The sequence below is a fragment of the Cyprinodon tularosa genome, unplaced genomic scaffold, assembly GCF_016077235.1.
Source record: "Cyprinodon tularosa strain WSP-4 unplaced genomic scaffold, ASM1607723v1 ctg405, whole genome shotgun sequence".
Taxonomy (NCBI): Eukaryota; Metazoa; Chordata; class Actinopteri; order Cyprinodontiformes; family Cyprinodontidae; genus Cyprinodon; species Cyprinodon tularosa.
Window position 1 is genome coordinate 1,085,524 of NW_024039125.1, and position 24,555 is coordinate 1,110,078.

Below are 24,555 nucleotides of genomic sequence, written 5' to 3' on the forward strand. Positions count from 1 at the left end.
ACGTGGTCTTAACCAATAACAGCCGGTCTATTAAGGAGTAAAAGCTCATGACACTGGTTGACAGGAAGTGACCGTAAGTGAGATTTCGGGGAATATATCTTGCTCAAATCGCAAATGTCTTGTTGTGTCTTATAGATAAGAAGACGATGTGAAGAACCATACCAAACATTGCCAGCTAACACCCGAGGAAATATGTATTCCATTCAATTCAGTTCATTTATATAGTGCCAATTCACAAGTCATCTCAAGGCAACCAATAAATATTAGCAAGATGCTGAGAATAAGCTACAACCATCTTACTTATCTGATAAGTCAACAACCGGAAGTTATGGGTGATTTTCTCATCATGGAATATTTTTATTATGAATATACTGGATTACTTTAAATCTGTGGACCCTTATGGATGAATGGAGTATAAATAACTGAAGATTGGATTAATAAAACGGCTTCTGGGTGAATCAAAGTATGTACTTGTGGCTGCTTTGTCATGTTTACATTTTGCCATTACTGCTGTTTTAATTGTGCATTGGTTCTCGCTGGGTCCATAAAATGAACTTGGTGGTTGAATTGTGGAGAATCTGAGCTTTCCAATGATGTCTAACATGTCTATAGTGGAACAAAAACTTTACCGGTGGAATTTTATGCTTGCTCAACATAACATCCAACAGGTCGCTGTTGATTTCTGAGAAGTTAAATCATATATTGATTAGACTTAAATTGTGTTGTATTATAGACTTTAAATTTAATTTCAATTCAGTTTATTTATATAGTGCAAATTCAAAACATGTCATATCAAATCCATTTACAGAGATAATTCAATCAGATTGGTAAAAAGTTTTCTATGAAAAACCAGATGGCAGCATCTAGTCATTGCCTTGAATAACAGGCTCCTGAGCATGTGGCAAAAAACTCTGCTAGCTTTTAGTTGTTTACTCTTCAGCAATCCCTCAACCCAAGCATGCTTGTAGCGACAGTGGAGAGGAAAAACTCCCTTTGAACAGGAAGAGTCCTCCAGCAGAACCAGGCTCAGTGTGAGCGGCCATCTGCTGAGGCCGACTGGGGTTCAAGGAGACAGAAGCAGACATAGAAAAAGAACATAGAAGCCCCCATCAATAATATTTTCTATGTTGGAAAATGTAACAGTAAATTACCTTCACAGGTGGTTCTGTCGAGGATAGAAACAGCCAATCAGTAACTCTGAGGCAGTTTTCATGTTATTGGGATGAAAGGGAGAACATCCAGTAAGTAAAGTAAACAGTACAAGCTAAGCTCATAGCTTTTCTTAGGAGAGAAAGAGGAATAAACACTGAACAGATCCACCTCTATTATCTATGGGTAACCGTGTTAATGGTAGTGAGCCAGATAATATTTCTCTCCAGGTAAGAGTCACAAGCCACTATGATGAGAAAAAGATGAGAAAACATATAGTTAGGAACCAACCAACATACTGCAAAATAGGAGAATAGAATGGAGCAGAGTGATTAAAAGAGGTCCCTATGTCCTCCAGCAGTCTAAGCCTATAGCAGCATAACTATAGAGATAGCTCAGGATAACCTGAGCCACTCTAACTAGAAGCTTTATCAAAAAGGAAAGTTTTAAGCCTAGCCTTAAAAGTAGACAGGGTGCTCCTAATTTGATAAGTATGAAAAAATGATTATAGAAAAACATAGATGTATTCTTTTCAATCCATTATAGGTTAGTCAACCATCTGAATTATTGAAAATTTGAATCATTTAGTTTTCCCTCATAGCTAAAACAGGGGAACCACCATATTTTACGCAACTTTTGAACAAAATTATTTTTTTAAAAGCGTTATCTCATGAGAATTTATTAAAACACAATTCCTTCCATTAAAAATATGTCAAAACAGTAAACAAAACTATAGCAACATGGCCTACAATACAAGAGTTTAACATTTGCTGTAATATGTCGATTACTTTTTTAACAATGAATCGATTAATAATTTGATAGCAAAAGGTTCTTTAAAGATGTCACACTAAAACTTCTCTTTTCTAAAACTTGAAGAGTTCTGGAAAGAGCATATTAACAGAAAAAAAGTCTTAAAAACAAAATACTGATTTATCTTTTTTCTAAGTCAGCTAAAGGTCTATTTTACAGTCTCTTTAATCCATTTAATGATATTGATTACTAAGTTAGCTCACAATTCTTTGAATAATCCATTAATCACAATCAATCAGATGAATTGTTTAAGCCCAACATGCAGCATTAAGTTAAAATGTAGACACCACTGAAACTAATTTTTTCCTTAAACCTATTAAGATTTGCTTCCATTATCGTTGACTAACTGTGGTGGTACTGAACTTCATCTGGTCAGAAGTTGGCTGACTGGAGGATTTATGCTGGACTCTGACAACAGCGTTGCAAACATCTGTGCTGCCCCAACATGAGCAGCACTGAGGCCGTTTTTAAGCTTGAATATACCAAGTGGAGTGCATCAGATTAATGGTTATATGAAAAACAACGATAACAAAGGTTCCTGATCGCAACTTAATAGAAAAAAACGCTATTAATTGTGTTAATTTCTTAAATTAAAGGGTTAGTTGTTTGTAAATAATCAAACTAAATGAACTCCCTAAAGGCACACAATGTAGGGAAATTCTTTGCAGCTCGCTTCACGATAAAGAGGAGAAGGGTCCATTCACTCGCCGTTTCCTTTTATAAATCACTCTCAACATGACGGACCTCAATCTTACCAAACAAGTGATGCTGCTGTATGTTATGTGGACAGCTGAACAATGGTGCCATTTTAGCTGGGTCCACCAGACCCTCCAACCTATAGACTGGTGAGTCCTCCTTCTCTTGGAGCCGACTTTAATGATGATCACTTCCAACTCTGCCTTTCTAGGAGCCAGAAGCTGCTGCCCTGTGTGAGGGGAAGGGATTAACCTTCTGTCAGTCTTTGAATGAAATAAGATTTGTTTCTACCACCTCACATCTGCATCCAGTGCCTGATGGGTTAATGTGGAACACACATGGAGTACAATTTCTTTTAGGAAACCTTGTAAAACTTGTTAATCAAAAAAGGTTTCAGTATTAACTTTATGGTATTCCCAGATTTTATTATTTTCCTTTTTTTTTTTTAAATATTTTTTACAGTTATTTTTTTCTATACATTTAAATTAAAATTTTTTAAGTATATCTTTCTGATTTTATTTATTCTTTCTAAAACAAAATGTAATCAAATATGAAAAATATCTATACTTTTGAGAAAATAACAAAGTAACTCTTATAAGCTGTTATATTGATTTAGAAGTTTTACAAACTTTCGTTTTTGCGTTGCACTTTATTTTAAATTTATAAAATGTTAAATTTCCTTGCAACAGTAATGGAAAAAATTCTAGATTGCAGAACATGTACAACATGTCCACTTTTGCAGTTTTGCATAATTTGCTCGAGATCCTTTGCACGTCCAACTGTTCTTTGCTCCTGATCTGGCCTTTTCATGCGGGTAACATATGGATTAATGGCTTCATTTGACTTGTTCACGTTCGGTGTGATTTAACCATGTGACCAAATTACTATTTATGCCGTGATGGGTGCTGGGCATTGAGCTTACTTGGCATTCGCTCTCAAATCCAATTAAGGATAAACTACTAAACCCTCCTCAGATCAAGAGGAGACTGTTCTCCTATTTTATCTTTTCTACATTTTGAACCAGGTGACCATAGTCACAGCATTCATGGTCACCCAGCAACAACTGGTATATTTAATGTAATTGTGTTTTACTTCTGACAAGTTGAACTCTTATCCAAAAAGAGTAACACATATACGTAAATCAATATTAACTTTTTTGGCAATAGAGGTAGTAAGGCATGTTTTTATTCATCAGATTTCAGAAAGGTTTGCAACAATATTACTAATTAATTTGCATGAATCTGGGTGGGCTGCTCAGTGGGCAGTGGGTTCCCAGCCCGGGGTCTTTCTGCATGGAGTTTGCATGTTCTCCCTGAGCATTTGTGGTTCTCTCCGGGTACTCCGGCTTCCTCCCACAGTCCAAAAACATGGCTGTTAAGTTAATAGGCTTCTCCTTAGGTGTGTTTGAACGGTTGTTTGAATGTCTGTGCTGCTCTGTGATGGACTGCTGTCCTGTCCAGGGTGGATCTCACCCGTAGACAGCTGGAGATCCCTGCTTGGGATAAGCATGATGGAAAATGGGTGGATGGATTAATGTGGATTATAATAGTGTGATCTGACTGAGGGGTTTTTGTTTAATTGCACTATTAATCAGGTTATAAAAGATCAAGGTCGAAGCAGCTAATAACAGATCTCTGGTTAGAAAATGGGTGAGCTGCAGATGTTTACATGTTAAATAGAAAATAAGATTGAAATGCTGAACATCCAGTAGATCTTGGTTTTATTGATGTTAAATAAAAGAAGAAAGTAAGATCAGTTAAATTCCCTCTTTAAAGAATATCTGATACATAAAAACATGCATTTTAATGAACATGTTTTTAGACTGGTTCATAAAACTTCAAATGACTTTAACATTTTTTCCTTTATGCCTGGATTAGTTCTGGAATTAAAGAGGTTGTAAACATAAATTGGGAAAGATCTATTAGAACATAAACATCAGGCGGTCTGCTGTGGCTTCGCTCACTGAAAACTTGTGAAGAACTGATTAATTCCTCAACCCATGTTAGCTGCGTGTGGTTTACTAATTCAAACTAAACTGAAGCTGCTGCTTCCAAGGCCTTTATCTGGAGCTCTGGAGAATCGAGGCTGTGTCCTCCCTCCCTGTGGGCGGTGCTGCCATGCAGCAACAGCCAGAAAGAGGGTAGAGTTTAGATTTAAGGTGAAAACTGAAAAATTTAAAGAAACTTCTTTATTCTGAATCTGAGAGACAATTTTGCTAGATTGCTGAAGCTGTTTGTTTCTTGGACACAAACCTAATAGTAATGTCCAAGATGTCAAAATGGTCAAATAAAAACCCAAAGACATTCAAACTGATACTTTATTCTCATTATTGGTTTAGGCATTGCTTTCTAATTTGATTGATTGGTTTATAGGAGAAATAAGCAAAACCTCAGTATGTTAGATAGGATGTGAAAAAGATAAAGGATCTTATTGTTGGTGATATGTTGTGATGTCATACCATTTCTCTTTGGGTTGTTCTCCAGTTTGCTGTTTATAAGACTGGTCAGCCGTGCCTGCATGTCCGTTCATACGAGTAGCTGCTAACCGATTAGCCTATACCTGCCCAGAGACAGCAAAATGATGGAGAATGCATCACTTTGGGGGGTTGCAAAGAGAGATTTAACTTATCACATATATCGTTTTGGTCCATAGACAGTGCTCAGCAGCTCCACCTAGAGGGGAAATGTTGCTCACCCTAAAATCCATCATCCTCCATGTCCGCTCCGCCCCAATCCGTCCCACTCCAGACCGCCTGCGCTAAGCAAAGCCTACAGCCTCCGCTGCTCCTCATGTCTTGCTCCACTTTGACTTCCTCGGAGTTCCAGGAGAGCATGCACGATATTATTATAAAATTCATAGGAGAAACAAGTGCAAACAAGGGAGTTCTTCTTTTTCCAGATTGACAAGACCGACCAGCGCCATCTCTCAGCACTGTCGAACACATGGTTTCTGGACATACAGTGGGAGCAATTAGATGGCATAAGAGCATTGGGCTGTACAGTGTGAGAACAAACATCACGAGCTATGAACTTTTAAACCCTACAGTTTCGTCATACAGTTTGAGCTGTAGCTGAGAATAACGATATCTGGATGAAGATTCTCAGTCAACCAGGTCATAGTCATTCCAAAAAAAGTTAAAAAACAATCCATTGGACTCTGTTTCTAACTTTGAAGACGTTTCGCTGGGGGATACGATATCATCGCAAGCCCACACCCATTACAGGGGAACAAAACACTGTTTCAGCCAGGCCAACCATGGCCTCTAATGACACTCTTTCAGAGACATAGACAGATTCTGGGGATAACAGGCTAACACAGAACTCAAACTACTCCCATTCCAAAGGGGTGGACCCGTTCATCCATTGGCCCGGTTCAATTTGCATGTTTACTAAGCCAAAACAAGTGTTTTTGGTCCACTCTATAAAGTCTGGAACTCAACGCTATTTCTGACACTTGGATGGGAAGAGAAGCGTCTTTAAACTTCAGTTCAATGAATTGTTATTTTTACTTTTTTTGGATTAAAAATATTGTACAGTGTATGAGATAAAAAAAATTAGAGTAAAAGAATGCAAGCAAGGAAGAAAAGCATTGTAGCAGGGAGAGTGGAAAGAGATTTTCTAAACTCACTAATGTACATCCGATGCTGTCAGAGGGAGGTTTTCTTCTTTAAGCAGACTGACAGAAGCCTCAGATGTTTGTCAAACCTGTTGATAACATCAATTTCTCATTCCAACCAAAGCTGCTGGACATCAATATAAGGAAGATTTAGGATAAAGGTTAGAAAAACTCCAGTCCTCTGGGGAAACTTTTGGATAGTCCTGCAACTTATCTATATGTCCCTGATCCATAACATCTCTATCAAAGGGCTGAATCACCCCCTCAGCATGCAGCCTAATCCTGCAGAATCCTCTTAAAGACCTAGTGTAATTATTTGGTTCTGATGTGCTGAAATAGAGGCTCATCTAAACGGTGCAGGAACCTGGTCCTATAGGACTGGAAATGGACACCTGTAATTTAGGGCATACATCTTGAATCTTGGTCCTCAGGGCCCACTGTCCAGCATCTTATAACTGTTCTCTTACTTCCACACACCTGAGTTAAATAAATGTGTGATTACCAGGCCTCTCAAGCCCTGACAGGCTGCTGAGGAGGCCATGCAATCATTTCAGGTGTTTTCATCCAGGTTTGCTGAGGTACAGACACACTGGCTGAATCCCAAATCGCCCCTTAAGCGCTACCCCTTTAACTGTGGAGTGTCACTCCCAGTGAAGTCTCACTCGCAGCTGCGGAGGGTGCCTGGATTGAAAGTGGGGATCGGGTTATAAACGAGAGGGGATGGCCTCTTCCCTCCAACGTGAAAAGGAAAGCATCCGTTGCTATGGCAACACAGTGACGCTCAATGTGTATGCATAGGAACTCAAACATTTGCCTGTTTCATAAAACAAATGTTTAACGTCAAATAAACTATTTTAAAAAGGACCTTCACTTTTTGAATTCATTGTTTTTTCATTATAGCTAACTTAAGATTTTCTGTCAGTGGGAAGAAGATCAAGCAAACCAGTGCAAGTTACATTTGGATGCAAGCATTTCCTCCGCCATGGGGTCCCTGTTACACCCGCTGAATGGTCCACTCGCCTCTACCCGCTACCTGCTTTGGGGCGGTCCTTAATGTGGTGGATCCATTCAGCCATCATTCAGATCAGCGCTTAACAACTCTGTTATAATGTGACTGTATTTCAGTTGGATTTGTGAGTATATTATGTTTCATGTAACCAAAAAACAAAATAGAAGAATCTAGTTTTAAAAGTAGTTTTGGTTATTTGGTGACCTTCATTCAAAAATATTTTACTGCTTTTTTAAATCACAATTAAAAGCGTATCACTTTTGATTTCATATGATTTCATGTTGAGGTTATAATATATTTCCATGTGCAGAGAGAATATTATTCAAGACAAGCTTTATTAGAGCTGTTTAATTGCCGTGCGTTGTTCATAAAGGTTCATCCATCTAGAGAGATGAATCTTCTTTTGCTTTATTCAAACAAAAGAACCTTAACAAAATTTAACTCTGAAATCTACTTTCATTAAAAGTGAAAGTCAGTATTAATTCCCAGGGTGCCTTAAAGATACTGCTGAAACCCTAAAGCATAAGGAGATCAGAGCCTGCAGCCAAGTTCCCACCACTTTACCCACTGTCACATGAGGTGGGTGGGTGGAGCGACAGCAGACCGCATGGGCTGTGGGTGGGGTGAGACAGACGGTAGCTTGGGAGAGCATAACAGATGCCCTTTTCACCAGAGAATGAAGGCTAGCTGCAACAGGTCAAAGTTCTGGTCAAAGGTCTCCATGCCTGCTGTTTGCAAAGATGGGCCGGTGATGGAGCAGAAAACATCCTCAAATATTAACTGAACGAAGCTTAAAATGCTAATCAAATATATATCTGAATCTACTGTTTATCCCCAACACTTGATGAATGATTTGACAGACAACATTAACACCTGAAGTAGTGTTAAATGAGCACAAAACCTTAAAGGTCAGGTTTAAAATTCAAGCAGATTCTAAAGCTGAAATGCTGACAATACAGAAAATAACTCATAACAATGTATAAGCATGGTGCATAAGTTTTATTTTTTTGAGTTTTTACGACACTAGTGTCTCGTTTTTCTGACAGTAGGCAGTGAGAGGGGGAGAGACGTGCAGCAAAGGATCACAGCGGAGATTCGAACCCAAGGCGGCCATCGAGGACTAAGGCCTCCATGCATGGGTGGTGTGCTCTAACCACTGCGCCACCTGCACCCCTGCTCACAAGGTTTGGATGTGTTTTTATTCCTAAACACTTTGAACACATCACCACCCTATAATAGTTGATGAAACATGGCTACCAGGCAACAACCAATCACAGCTGACTTTTCTCTCCAGTTCAATCATTCCTCGTTAGTTCGCAGGTAACGGTCAGCAGACGACAGCAACATTTTTTTTGTCTAAGTGTGGTTTATGCGTCCATGAGATGGTAAGTTTTCCTTTTTTATTGTCTGGTTAACTGAAGCAATATAGTGAGTTTCTGTGTTCCTTGTTCTAAGGTGTCTGATATGCTACTTAATTAAACTGCTTAATTTGACACAATTATGATTATTTACATCATATCTATCGCTGAAAATGTGTTAATGTTGCTGATTTGTTTTTAATTTGGTTGCTTTCTTTGTCACGTAAGCTGTGCTGATGATGTGTTTATATATCATTGGAAAGCTTAAATTTCTCGTTATTTCTCCTTGTATCCAGTGAGGCGTTTTTAAGTGCTATTGGAATTTACTGTATTTGGCGAGAATTGGCAAAAATATAGATAATTCTTTGAACATATTGGTTTTATTTGCATTCTGTATACACTGCTTATTAATTTCTATTCTAAGTAGATTTAATATGCTGTAATAGTTTGGTTACTTATTTTAATTTACTTCTGTATTTTGTAGAAACCATAATGGAAGCTCAAACAACCATTCTCCTCTAAATCATTGTTCCGTCCGGGACTCTGGGGAGACTGAGGATTAAATCTTACAGAGTCTTTAAGAGTTCAAGAGTTTGGATTATAATCCAACACCTTCTTCACAAGCATCATAGTTATTTTTTATTATATTAAATGCATGATTACATTCTATCTATTATACATTCATTTGTCAATATCAAAGACTTGAAATGCAAGATAAGATGCTGAAAATAAGATGAGTCAGGTGAATAATGTTAAAGGCATGCAGGCTCATGCAAGAAGCACTCCTATGAACAAATTTGTTGGTAAATAATTCATGCAAAACTGTCTCATTTTTCTCCTATTTCTAATCTCTAAGATACAAAATAATTTTCCAAGATCTCCAGACTGATGCTGTTCTCCAAAGCGAGTTTATCACTAAATGAACACAGTTTTGTTGCTTAGATTCAATTTTTCATTTATTTAGGCTTCATCATTCTATATTCTGCAGCTCCGCAATTCTAAATCACTATTTTGTTGTCACTACACCTGCAGCTGGCATGTTGGGATCCAGAGGTTTAATTCGTCGAAAGAAAGAACAGTCAGTGATTCTATGTGAGATCAAGCTACCATTGAAATAACATCTGGAACAGAAAATGGATGGAAACACAATCTTCCCTGCACGCCTCAGAGTCCTGGAGGCGTACAGATCCTGGAGAAATTGAAGATTGCAGCCAATCACCTTCTCTGCAGACCGGGTGACGCACTGCAGTTTGCCCTTGTCCTTGGTGGGGGCAGCAGCAAACCAGATGGTGATGGAGGAGGTCAGGATGGACTCAATGATGGAGGATAGAAGTCTACTATCATTGTCCTTGGCGGGTTGAATTTTTTCAGCACATCCTCTGCTGGGCTTTCTTGTTGAGGGAGTCGATGTTCAGCTCTCACTTTATGTCCTGTGAGATGATAGTTTCCAGGAAATGGAAAGACTCCACAGTCATAATTGTGGATGGGGATAGCTGAGGCTGAGGTCTTCCTGAAGTCCACGACCATCTCCCCTGTTTTTAGAGCTCTGAGCTCCAGGTTGTTCTCCCTGCACCACGTCACCAGATGTTCAACCTCCCCCCTGTAGGCGGACTCGTCACCATCAGAAATAAGTCCAATGATTGTGGTTTCGTCCGCCAACATCAGAATCTTGACAGACTGATGACTGTCGATTAAGCAGAATATTGCACCTCTTTTTTCAATCATTAGTTTTCATTGACTGTTTTAGGATCAAATGATTTTTATTATAATTTTTATTTTAACTATACTTCTGTACAGTGCAACCACTGCATTTAGAGTTATTGTGACTTATCACCTCCTGCTTGGGTTTTGATGGTCGTTAAATTCTGCTGCTCAGCTCTTAGTAAGCAGAACCTCAGTCTCCAAACTATTAAAGTCTCTCTTCTTCTAACAAGCACTGGAAGTCTTATCCTTATACTGCATTACTGGGGTGTAATTATGCAGATTTGCAATTCTCATGACCATGCGCACGCTTACGCACAGGTGGACTGCATCAGGTGTATGATATCATTTTGGAATCCTTGGTAGGAAAAAATGTGAAAATGCAGTTGCATGAGGCGCATCGAGTATGACCTGGAAAATTTTACAGGATTATATCTGTTTTTAATGTCAGGGCTACCATCCACCACCCTGTGCTTCATACTTCATAACAGCATTCATAGCAAAGTTTTTCACACTTTTTCCCATTATTTCCACATATTTCAATGAAACTCCAAAATATGCACCCAGAAATATGAACAGAGAAGGAAATTAATCTTTTAAAAAATTAAACAGTAAAATACAAAAAAAAAAAAAACTATGGCAGTCTTCCCTGACTCTATAAAAAACATTTTAAATAGTTTGATGTATTTAAGTATGACCTGTTTACTACTTTTCGAGACTGAAGTCTGTTTGTTTTTTTTTTGTTTTTTTTTTTTTTTGGCTAAATGGAAAAATTGTTTAGACTAGGCTAGATTTAGACTCAACTCAGCTTTTTAAATAAAGGTAACAGATTTGTAAAGCTGATCCTGAGTTATTCCTTTACGTATGCCATTCCTTTTGGCATCTGCTTCTCTGCCAGCTTTTCTGGTTCCGCTCAGGGTTTGACTGGAAATGAAAAAAAACCTTTTAACAATAAGAAATACAGCTGACCTAATTTAAGATGCTGAGACTAAGATAAAAACAGCAATTGCTGATTTGAAGGAAGTTCAAAAGTCAATTTAGGAGCCAGTGGTGGAAAGTAAGACAGTACTTTACTTGATTACTGTACCCAAGTACTTTTTATCTAGTATCTTAACTTGAGTAATATTTTTTGGGGGTTCTTATAACTTTCACTCCACTACATTTCAAAGTCAAATGCTTTTTACTCCACTCTATTTCCAGGAAGCTGTTAGTTCCTTGTTCCTTTTTGCTCAGCGTAGCTTTGTTGTTGTTGGTTCTACACATCAATACATGAGGTGGTTTCTGAAAGTTACAGGTTCTTTGAAAGTACTATGGAAATTATACGGAGATGTACTGATTTTAATATATTTAATTTGCATTTTTGAATTCTTAACCACTTGTAAATGCATGTGCTTTTGAATATTTAAGTATTTTGGATTACTGCAATACTTTAAATTGAATAGATGTCTGACCGAGTAACTTTTGCTTGTAGTTGAGTAAGATTTAACTATGAGTATCAATATTTTTACTGAAGTACTATAATTGAGCTAGCCGTCCCCCGCTGTTAAAAGCTGGGGACAGGATCCGGGTTTGGGGTCCAAATCCCAACTGAAAGGGAAGAAGAGAGAGTTAAGGCTCAGTTGGACCAGGTAAAAACATGGGAACTATAATGCAGCAAATACCCACCTGGAGATTCTCCAGGTGGGTATTTGCTGCCCTGGCATGCCAGACTGACGTATACACAACGTATTAGTCTGGTAAAGAGCTGGTACAACTCAATTTCAAAGGTGGGACAAAGATGTTCAGCCTGATCAGGTTAGAACAAATTAGAAAATTACAGACATGATGCAAAAACTACAAGCAACACACTATGTTTTGTAATTTGCGGTCCGTGAAACATTTTAAGCTGTCCAATGAACTCTCCAGTGACTGTTTTCTTCGAGTTTTGGCCTAAAAGAAATCTTAGGATATAAGCTGTGCTCTCTAAAACATTCTTAATTATTTATTTATTTGCATCATTGTTCCTTTGCAGTTGCCAGGTTGTTGTTATGCTAGCAGAAAAGTGCTGTTGCATTATGGGTAATTCTGCCACTGAGAGTCACTTATTGTAAAGTTCTGTGATGACTGTGATGGTCTGGCCAGATCTGACCAGAGTCAAGGGCAATTTATCAGACTGATTTATGTTAACAGCAAGGACCTGCGAGCAGAGGACAAAGTCAACGGATAAATACTACTGAATATGTTAAAAGCTCACTGATTGATTACCAAGGAATGTTGGCTAACCGTCTAGAATCTGCCTCGGGAACCTGCTCCTCCTCTAAAATCCAGTTGATTAGCCTATGATGAGGCACAGATGGAATTCAGACCTGCCTGCCACACCCTGCAGGGGAAGAAGATGAGAAACAGATGCAAAACTCTGCACAGAACCTCAGCCTCCATAGAAACAACAGAAACAGGCTTAATGTGAGAGGCTGTCTGCAGAAGGTGGATGAGGATGCAAGGAGACTGAAGTAGACATCCGAAATGAAGACAGAATTGATCAATAAATACTTTCTATATTAGAAAAGTTAGTGGTAACCTAGCTCCACAGGTAGCTCTGTCTGGGAAAGAAACAGTGAACCAGTTGATCTCTGAGCCAGTTTTATGTCAGTGATTATAAGAGCAAAACTCAAATTAAGGATAAAGCTGCGCCAATAATTTCGTCTAGGACAGAAACAGGGCTGTTAACTCAAAAACAGGTCCAAAACTTATCATCTATAGTAGACTTATCTTAAAAGTAGACAGGGTGTCTGCCTCACGGACTAAAACTGGTAGTTGGATCCACAGGAGAGGAGCCTCAGTGTCTCTTTAATATGAACAGCATTTTGGCGCTGTATGATGTTCTAGAGTGCTCTATAAATAAAGCTGAATTGTATTGGATAAAAACAAACTGCTGCAACATGTATTTAAATCTAAAGCACATTCAGGTTTTGTTGAAATGAAAAGCCCATTATAGAAAAACAACTGTCGTTCCTTTCCACTTCCTTGTCTAAGAGTTCCTGACAGAAAAAAAAAATAAAAACTAACAAAGAATGTGTTTATGCTGCTATTTTCTTTTTTCACAATCCATCACAGGAGAAAATAACACAGAGTGTCTAGTGTAAACAAGACCTGAAATGTTGCACATTTGACTTTTGATGCATTCTCTCTTTCTTCAGGAACCAACCACAGCTGAATCTGTTGTGCTCCTGTTTTGGTATCAGAGTGAGTGAGCATACGTCAGCTTACGGTTAGGTTTAAAACTGAGGTGTGAGTTGTGGTTAGTTTAAAGATTAGAGTTAGGTACTGTGTGTACTGGTAATGGGAAGGTTTAGGGTTATTGTCAGGGTTAGGGCATAGAAAGGGTTAAAAATGATTGAAAATCAATGATAGCCACCACTTGGACTAAAGCTATCAGTTTTAGTCCGTGAGGCAGACACCCTGTCTACTTTTAAGGCTAGGCTTAAAACTTTCCTTTTTGATAAAGCTTCTAGTTAGAGTGGCTCAGGTTATCCTGAGCTATCTCTATAGTTATGCTGCTATAGGCTTAGACTGCTGGAGGACATAAGGACCCCTAGTTCATCATTCTGCTTCATTCTATCTCTATTCTCCCACTCTGCAGAATCTGTTAGTTCAATCTCTAACGTTCTGCTCACTCTGCTTTTCCTCATAGTAGCTTCATCTGGTCTGTTCCTGTTTGGCTGTGACTCCATCCTGGAGAGAAATATCAGCTGTGCTGCTGCCATCAACACCTTTGTTTATAGATGTTGGAGATCGGCCTGTTTTTCAGTGTAGTCCTGTTTCTCTGACTGTGACTAACTGGATGTGCTCTCTTCATCCTCTGACATGGGAGCTGGCTCGGAGCTCGTCTGCCTGGCTGCGTGTTTCCTGGACGGGGCCGCCTTTTACAGCTGCTTTTTGTATCTATGCTTCTTTTTCTATCTCTGCTTCTGTCTCCTTGAACCCCAGTCGGCCTCAGCAGATGGCCGCTCACACTGAGCCTGGTTCTGCTGGAGGTTTCTTCCTGTTCAAAGGGAGTTTTTCCTCTCCACTATCGCTACAAGCATGCTTAGTGTGAGGGATTGCTGAAGAGTCAATGCGTCGATGCAATCAGCTGGTTTTTCTTAGATAGACAACTTTAAATCAATCAGACTGGATGCTCTGGTGAACTGTAAAGTGCCTTGAGATGACATGTGTTGTGAATTGGAGCCATAGAAATAAACTGAATTGAAATTCAATTACTAGAATTCAGACCAGAGCATCAGTTGAGGGGGTTGCTAGTTCTCTGCGTATTGCCTTAGACAGCGCAGCTCCTTTGAAAATGAAAACCGTTAAAAATAGAAAGCTTGCTCCTTGGTTTAATGCAGAGCTGCGTACTTTGAAGCAAAATGCTAGGAAACTGGAGAGAAAATATCGCTCCACAGGCCTGCGAGAGTCCTTCCTAGTCTGGAAAAATGGTTTACTGCTGTATAAGAGGACCCTTTGTAAAGCAAGAGCAGCATACTTCTCCTCATTAATAGAGGAGAATAAAAATAATCCTAGATTTCTTTTTAATACAGTTGCCAAACTCACCCAGAGCCATAGCTCTGTTGAACCGTCCATTCCACCTGCTCTTAGCAGCAATGATTTTATGGGATTCTTTATAAATAAGATTGATCTTATTAAAAATAAGATCATAAGCACTCCTCTATCCGCAATTGTACCTGAGGTAGTCATGGAATCTGAACCGGGTTTAGACTGCTTTGATCCAGTTGAACTCTCTGAATTAGCAAAATTATGTCTTCATCTAAGCCTTCAACTTGTATGTTAGATCCAGTTCCAACCAGGTTATTTAAGGAGGTATTCCCTTTGATCTCCTCCTCCATTTTAGATGTGATTAATCTATCTCTGTTACAGGGATATGTACCTAAAGCTTTTAAGATTCCTGTAATTAAACCTCTGCTTAAGAAACCGTCTCTTGACCCAGATGACTTGGTCAATTATAGACCTATATCCAATCTTCCTTTCTTATCCAAAATTCTTGAGAAAGTAGTTGCCAAACAAGTTTGCGATCACTTCCACCATAATGAACTTTTTGAAGAGTTTCAGTCTGGCTTTAGAGCTCATCATAGCACTGAAACAGCTCTGGTGAAAGTCACTAATGATATTCTCATGGCCTCAGATAATGGACTTGTATCTGTGCTCGTCCTGTTGGATCTTAGTGCTGCATTTGATACAGTTGACCATAATATTCTTTTAGAAAGACTTGAATATTTTGTTGGAATTAAAGGAACAGCACTAGACTGGTTTAAATCTTATCTATCTGATCGAATTCAGTTTGTTCATGTTAATGATAGATCTTCAACACACTCAAAGGTTACCTGTGGAGTACCACAGGGATCAGTGCTAGGACCAATTCTCTTTACTTTATACATGCTCCCAATTGGTAGAATTATTAGACAGCATGGGATTAATTTCCACTGTTATGCTGATGATACCCAGCTATATCTGTCTATAAATCCAGATGAAGCTAACCCATTACATAGATTACAGGCATGTCTTGAAGACATAAAAACCTGGATGACTCTTAACTTTCTGCTTCTGAATGCAGACAAAACAGAAGTTATAGTCTTTGGACCAGAGTCTCTGAAAAAGAAACTGATTAGCCAGTCACTTCATTTGGATGGGATTAAACTGATTTCAGATAATAAAGTAAAAAATCTTGGTGTTATTTTTGATCAGGACCTGTCATTTAAATCCCACATCAAAGAGGTTTCTAGAATTTCCTTCTTTCATCTGAGGAACATTGCAAAAATTAGAAATATCCTGTCCAGGGGTGATGCTGAGAAACTAGTCCATGCATTTGTTACTTCAAGGCTGGACTATTGTAATTCTTTACTATCAGGAAGTCCACAAACTGTAGTTAAAAGCCTTCAGCTGATCCAAAATGCTGCAGCCAGAGTTCTAATGAAAATTAAAAAGAGAGATCATATCTCTCCTATCCTGGCTTCTCTTCATTGGCTTCCTGTTAAATCCAGAATAGAATTTAAAATCCTCCTTCTCACATATAAAGCCTTAAATGGCCAAGCTCCATCTTATATCAGAGATCTGATTGTTCCTTATGTTCCTAACAGAGCACTTCGCTCTCAATCTGCAGGTTTACTAGTGGTTCCTAGAATTTCTAAAAGTAGAATGGGAGGCAGATCTTTTAGTTATCAGGCTCCTCTCCTGTGGAACCAACTACCAGTTTTAGTCCGTGAGGCAGACACCCTGTCTACTTTTAAGGCTAGGCTTAAAACTTTCATTTTTGATAAAGCTTATAGTTAGGGTGGCTCAGGTTATCCTGAGCTATCTCTATAGTTATGCTGCTATAGGCTTAGACTTTTGGAGGACATAGGGACCCCCATTTCATCATTCTGCTTCATTCTCTCTCTGTTCTCCTATTCTGCAGAATCTGTTAGTTCAATCTCTAACCTTCTGCTCTCTCTGCTTTTCCTCAGAGTAGCTTTGCCTCGTCTGTTCCTGTTTGGCTGTGACGTCATCCTGGAAAAAAACATCAGCTGTGCTGCTTCTATCAACACCCTTGTTAATAGATGTTGGAGATCGGCCTGTTTTCCAGTGTGGTCCTGTTTCTCTGACCGTGACTGAGTGGATGTGCTCTCTTCGTCCTCTGGCATGGGAGCTGCCTTGGAGCTCGTCTGCCTGGCTGTGTGTTTCCTGGACGGGGCCGCCTTTTACAGCTGCTTTTTGTATCTCTGCTTCTGTCTCCTTGAACCCCAGTCGGCCTCGGCAGATGGCCGCTCACACTGAGCCTGGTTCTGCTGGAGGTTTCTTCCTGTTAAAAGGGAGTTTTTCCTCTCCACTGTCGCTACAAGCATGCTTAGTGTGGGGGATTGTATTTGAGTCAATGAGTCAATGCAATCAACTGGTTTTCCTTAGATAGAAAACTTTGTATCAATTTGACTGTATGATCTGGTTGAACTGTAAAGTGCCTTGAGATGACATGTGTTGTGAATTTGGCGCTATATAAATAAACTGAATTGAATTGAATTGAATCACACTGGGCAAACAAATCAAGAGAAACAACAGAATAGACAGCAAATCTATATCTCAGATGGTGCCAAAGACCTTAGAATAGAAATGACTTTGAAGAAAGGATTTAAAATCGGAATTTTAAACCAAGATAGAAAATGTCTTTAAATTTTCTCTGGTAATCCATTCCACATCTTAAGAGCTGCAGCTGATGTACAGTATTACCCGATCCAGTTTAGGCTTCTTCTTTGGATCTCTGAGGGGCAAAAACTATAAGAAGAAAAAAATATAAGAAGAGCTCTATTTGATACAACTTCATCTATAAAAAGCAAACAAAATAGTTTCAAGCAGCAGGAAAGGGAGCACTAGAAGCTTTATCAGTCTTTCATGGGTCAGAGCCATGCAGGTATTGTTTCTTCCCATGAACTTGTAGGTTGTGGATCTCTGTGTGCTGCAGCTATGGGGAAGCAGCACTGATTAGCCTTCTCCTGTCTGGGTTTAGAAGAGCAAAGCATAAATTAGAGCATTCCTCTAAAAATAGGACACTTTATTTACTTCTCCCAAAACTCCAGCTCTTTGTCTATATAAGTGTCTTAGAAGAACTTCTTCTGGTACACCATACACACAACAAAGCAGCCCCATTTCCTATGAGAGGATGCCTCAGGGTTAAACATTGCTCTGTTTTTGTAGAAATCTGTCATATTTCATTCACGGGTCTTACAACCCCATACTGTTGCAGTATCTTGTCACTCGATGCACCCTAAGATGCACAAATAGGTAAACAATAACTCAGTAAAGCACTCTTTCTTCTAAAAAGTAATTTCACATTCCAGCAATTCCTCAGAAATATTTTTATGATAGTGGCAAAAAAAAAGAGGGAAATTATGGGAGGTACATTTTGAATATTTAGCAAATGGAAGAAAAACAACTTTCATAAGCTGAAGTAACCCCTGCAGGGGAGCTCTTGGGATTCCAAAATGCAGGAAGATGAAGACTCGGCACGGCACTGAGATACAGTAGAGGCATTGTCCTAGATTTTCTATCTCAGAAAAGACTCATGGCTTATGTCTAATTACGCTAGCTGGATCAAAACGGTGACGTGCAGTCCTGTGATAGGGGTTCAAGTGGCTAGAGCGATCGGTTTGCATGTTATCTTCATGCAGAGGAGCGTTCAGGAGAGTAGCGATGCAGAACGATGTGACGGACGCACTTCTAGCAATATGACTGGCACGTTATCACGATGACAATGATGTGACACCTGTAACAGAAGATCAGCAAATGTCACCATAACTGGAAAATTAGAATTGTTCACCAAACAGGGACTGAATGTGTCTGTTGATCAGGATGAGGGATGCAGTGCAGACAAGGTTTTTTTCAATCAAAAGGGAAAATAATACAAAAAATATGAATTTTTCTGGAAGCTTTAATTTAGCCTTTAGAAGGACTGTTAACCCATTCATAATACTCCTGACTGGGCACCAGAGCTGGTCCCCACAATCCACTGCTACAATGTGTTTTTTTTTTGTTCTTTTTTTTATAAAGCTGTGATTGATCTGCTAACCAAAGAAAAATAAACCAAGTTGGGAATACTGCACCAATGGTTGGTGTCCTCGAACTCCGTACAGTGTGAGAAAATACATCGTGAGCTGCAAACTTTTAAACCCTGCGGTTTCATTCTACAGTTTGAGCTGTTGCTGCGTGAAACGGTTAACAATATCTCACAGTGTATGTCCGACTTAAGAATGTTGTCAAACTATGATATCACCAGTGGGACAGAAATCAAGAAAGTAAACAATGGAGAGCAACATGGAAGGAAACCAGTTCATAGTCAGTGTGCTTTATTGTTTCGCTCTTCTGTCTGTCTGAATCCCTCTCATGAGAGCTGCTCCACGTTTTACAAATGTGAGCAGAATTGTTTTGGCTTGTTAGATCAGCCACGACTGGCGCAACGTTGTCATGTATGTTTGCTGTACTCAATTGGTTCATGTAAAACAGGGGGTGAACCCGGGTCTGCTGTTTCCCAATTTTTGCTGATCGGAGCCAAGCTGTTTGAAGGTGATTTTAACCCAGGTTAATGGTCCAGATGGATGCGGGTCACTGAGCTGTTCCCCCTGCCACAGAAAGCCGATCGCTCTCGCGTTCAAACAGTTTTTTCAAGGCAGTTGGAAACGAGTAAATGTGTGGGTGTTGAGTCACTAGAGCTAAAGAAAATGTTCCCTGACTCTTTTACACCCCCCCAAACACACACACACACACATATATATATATGTATATATATATATATATATATATATATATATATATATATATATATATATATATATATATATATATATATATATATATATCAGAGATGGGGACAGGAGTTTGGGACTTGTACTCGAGTTGCACTTAAGTCGCATATTTAATGACTTAAGACTCAACATGGACTTGCGATTTCAGACTTTTGAACAATCTTTTATTTTTCTACGTTATTTTTTTTTTTTCACTACTGAGACAGTCTAATCGCAGCTAAGCTCCTTTTCTTACCTGAACACAGTAGAAGCAGAATAACTTATTACAGAGTGTATTATATATATATATATATATATATATATATATATATATATATATATATATATATATATATATATATATATATATATATATATATATATCATATATATATATATATATATATATATATATATATATATGATATAAAAACAGGAGTAAAAAAGTAACAGAGTTTATTCCAGATCAGGTCGTTACACGACAGCAAAATTGCTGGGAGTTTGCACAGCTGTGGGCTCAAAAAACGTCAGCGAGCTTCCAGCAAAGATTGAGCCCCAAACAAGGTCCTCTCCTGCTTCTTATACCTCATGAGTCCATGTTTTGCATCAGGTGGAAGCTCAGCTGTCCATATCAGAAACTGACACGCCATCAATGCCCTCACCTGTATGCTTCTTTCCTCCATGCCCAAGAATTACAGATAGCTCTCCTTTATCAGACCGGCTCCAAGATGTGTCCATATCCTGTGTATTTTTAAAGACACGAAGGCTGTCCTGATTAAATGACCTCACACAGTGGCATCCACAATGTGAAGGAAGGCCTTCTACTTGGTCTAATCTGACTAACAGAATAACAATGCACATGATGTAGAAAGAATAAACCTAACAGGTGTAAAGGAAGCCATCTATGTTAAGAGAGAAAAACCAACCTTAAACAGAGGTGAACTCAGATTTCAGCTTTCAAAAACCTACAACGCAGCGATTGTTAATTCCTTCCTGCTATCATCTGAATCCTCATCGGCATGCAGGGGACCTAAGCATCTAGCCTGGTCAGCCAGGCCACCAATGCCTCTAACGACTCCCTTTTCAGAGGCACGGGCAAGTATTGGGTTTTGCAGACCAAAAACGACCTCAACGACCCTATTACTAAGGGATGAACCTGTTTTTTCCCCGGTTATTTGCATGTTTTTTAAGCCATAAGAAGGCTTTTTGGGCCACTTTGAAAGCCTGGAACTCAAACTCTAATCCATACATTTTTATTTAAAAAAGCTTCCTGGATGGGAAGAGAAATGTCTTCAAACTTAGAAAACAAAGTCAAGTGGTTATTTTTTTTTTTGGGGGGGGGAGGGGGTTTGCAGTCTGCAAACACTTTTAACATGGAGGAAAATGTTGTTTTGTTGTGTCTGGATTTTCTATATATTAAATGTTTTCAACTAATTCCAGCAAAATGTTGTACAAACCGGATTCCAAAAAAATTGGGACACTATACAAATTGTGAATTAAAACTGAATGCAATGATGTGGAGGTGTCAAAAACAAATATTTTATTCAGAATAGAACACAGATCGCAGATCAAAATTTTAAATTGAGAGAATGTATCATTTTAAGATAAAAATATGTTATTTCCAAATTTCATGGCGTCAACAAATTCCAAAAAAGTTGGGACAATGCCATTTTTACCACTCTGTGGCATCCCCCCTTCTTCTTACAACACTCAACAGATGTCTGGAGACAAAGGAGACCAGTTTCTCAAGTTAAGAAATAGGAATGCTCTCCCATTCATGTCTAATACAGGCCTCTAACTGTTCAATCGTCTTGGGCCTTCTTTGTTGCACCTTCCTCTTTATGATGCCCCAAATGTTCTCTATAGGTGAAAGATCTGGACTGCAGGCTGGCCATTTCAGTACCCGGATCCTTCTCCTACGTAGCCATGATGTTGTGATTGCTGCAGAATGTGGTCTGGCATTATTTTGTTGAAAAATGCAGGGTCTTCCCTGAAACAGATGACGTCTAGATGGAAGCATATGTTGTTCTAGAACCTGAACATAGGTCTCTGCATTTATGATGCCTTTCCAGACATGCAAGCTGCCCATGCCACAAGCACTCATGCAACCCCATACCATCAGTGATGCAGGTTTCTGAACGGAGCGTTGATAACAGCTTGGGTTATCCTTGTCCTCTCTGGTCCGGATGACACGGCGTCCCAGTGTTCCATAAAGAACTTCAAATCGTGACTCATCTGACCACAGAACAGTCTTCCATTTTGCCTCACTCCATTTTAAATGATCCCTGGCCCAGTGCAAATGGCTGAGCTTGTGGAGCTTGCTTAGAAATGGCTTCCTCTTTGTACTGTAGAGTTTCAGCTGGCAACAGCAGAAGGCACGGCGGATTGTGTTCACTGACAATGCTTTCTGGAAGTATTCCTGAGCCCATTCTGTTATTTCCTTAACAGTAGCATTCCTGTTTGAGGTGCAGCGGTGTTTAAGGGCCCGGAGATCACGAGCATCCAGTAAAGCTTTTCGGCCTTGACCCTTACGCACAGCGATTGGTCCAGATTCTCTGAATCTTTTGATGATGTTATGCACGGTTGATGATGATAACTTAAAAGTCTTTGCTATTTTACGCTGGGCAACACCATTCTGGTATTGCTGCACTATCTTTCTGCGCAACAATGGTGGAATACGTGATCCTCTTACCATCTTGGCTCCAGAGAGACACTGACACTCTGAGAGGATCTTTTTATACCCAATCCTGTTGTCAATTGACCTAATTAGTGTTAGTTGGTCTTCCAGCTGTTCGTTATATGCTCAATATCCTTTTCCCAGCCACTTATTGCTACTTGTCAAAACTTTTTTGGGATCTGTAGACACTGTGAAATTTTGAATCAACATATTTTTCCTTTAAAATGTTACATTTACTCAGATTAAACTTTTGAGCTGTCATCTATGTTCTATTACAAATAAAATATAGACATTTGCCATCTTCACACCATTGCATTCAGTTTTTATTCACAATTTGTTTAGTGTCCCAACTTTTTTGGAATCCGGTTTGTAATTCTATACCCTTGCTCCCTTGGCCCTCCTTTTTCATAACTTATCATTTCTTGGTGACAAGCGACACAACAGCGTGATTCACAGTGTTTGCTCTGGCTGTCGCGTCCTGTAGGTTGGGTTTCAGGGAGGTGTTGATGGGAGCCATCTGTTGCTTTCATTTGTTCTCTCTCCATATGCTGAGCCCATAACTGAACCAGGTTTACAGGATTTATTTCTGGGCTTGCATGCGAACCGGCATCTGTAAGAATATTTATAGTCAGAAAGTTTCTTTTTCAAATATGAATCAACAACATCAGGCTGCCTTCAACAAGGAGACATAAATATGTATAGCTTATCTGTTATTCCTCACCACTGTTCTGGTTTTATTGTAACTTAAATTATAAAAAAGTCCCCTTTAACTATTTAAAAATACATACATATACGTTATCAAAAATATATTGTGCATAATAGCTATAGCATTATCGACCACTGATGTAAATTTTTACATTTGCAGCAATTTGTTTTGTAACTCTTTTGCACTAAACTGATTAAACTCAAATCAAATATAAAGATTGCACACAACAGAGAACATGTGACAACATTCATTAGACTGTGTTTTATTTCATGTAGCCGCTTATGGCTTACATGAAGACAAGGATCGACCAAACTGTGGTGGCAGGATTTAGGGAAGGAAATGGAGCATTATTCTTATGATGGTAATATAGTCTGGTTTGAGAGACCTTAGTAAACTTCATCTGGTGCAACAAAGATGAACAATCAGATGACAAAGTGTGTACGAATAGATTAAACATGTCTAGCTGTTAATACAAGAAATGATCATTACAACAAAAAAGTCAATTTTCAGATTTGTATTTTAAGACTTGAGGCATTGATTTACACATTTCTTTCATCATATTGAGTCCGTGATCTATTTTATATGAGTAAATACCTTCACCAGAGCTGTCAAGTAACAAAGTTTGTTACCTTACTTAAGCAGAAATTTTGGCTTTATACTTTACTTGAGTAATTATTTCTTAGAAACTTTTTACTTCAACTCCTTACATTTTGTTTGCGATTATGTCTACTTTCTATTCCTTACATTTTACAAATGGACTTGTTAGTTTTGTTTCATTGAAGGTCATTTTCATTAGTGCCTGTTGGTATTTAACAATTTGTAAAAGATATCAAAATAATAAGTATCACCCAGACATAAATTTTTTAGTGGTTTGGCTCGGGGCTACACAGAAAAATGTTCCTTTAAGAGGGTAATGTGGTAAAGATTCTGTACATTTTTTCCTGTATTACTTGTACTTTTATACTTTAAGTAGTTTTAAAAACTGTACTTTTACACTTTTACTTGAGTAAAAACGTCTACAAAAGTGTTTTGAAAGAATCAGGATTTATACTTCTACTGGAGAAATGAGCAAAAAATGCAACCTCTGAATATCACCCATTTAATATCATTTTAAATTTTAATACAAGTCAATTTTTGGGCATCCAAGCGTTTAGGTTTAGGGCTAATGCATCAGTTGGGTTAGGGTGAGGGTGAGGTATGCATTTGTAATGGTTACGTTTAGGGTTAGGGCATAGAAAGGGTTGAAAATGACTGAGACAATGGGAGTCAGCACATGGTCCTCACTACGTGTAGCAGAAGGAGTATAAATGTGTGCGTGCGTTCGGGTGCGAGGGCCAGAGATGTCTGGATTCAATCCCCCTCAAACAGGAAATCTAACATGTGTTGTAATACTCTGTCTCAGATTCATGTCTGTCTTCACATGAGGCCCCCAGTCTTGGATGAGGTCAAATGTGGGCCTTACCTCTAAACATTGCTAACACTAATTAGAAGGGTCTGTGTGTGAGTAATTCTAAGTACACAGACCGAGCTATCCAAATAACTCCAGTGTTGTA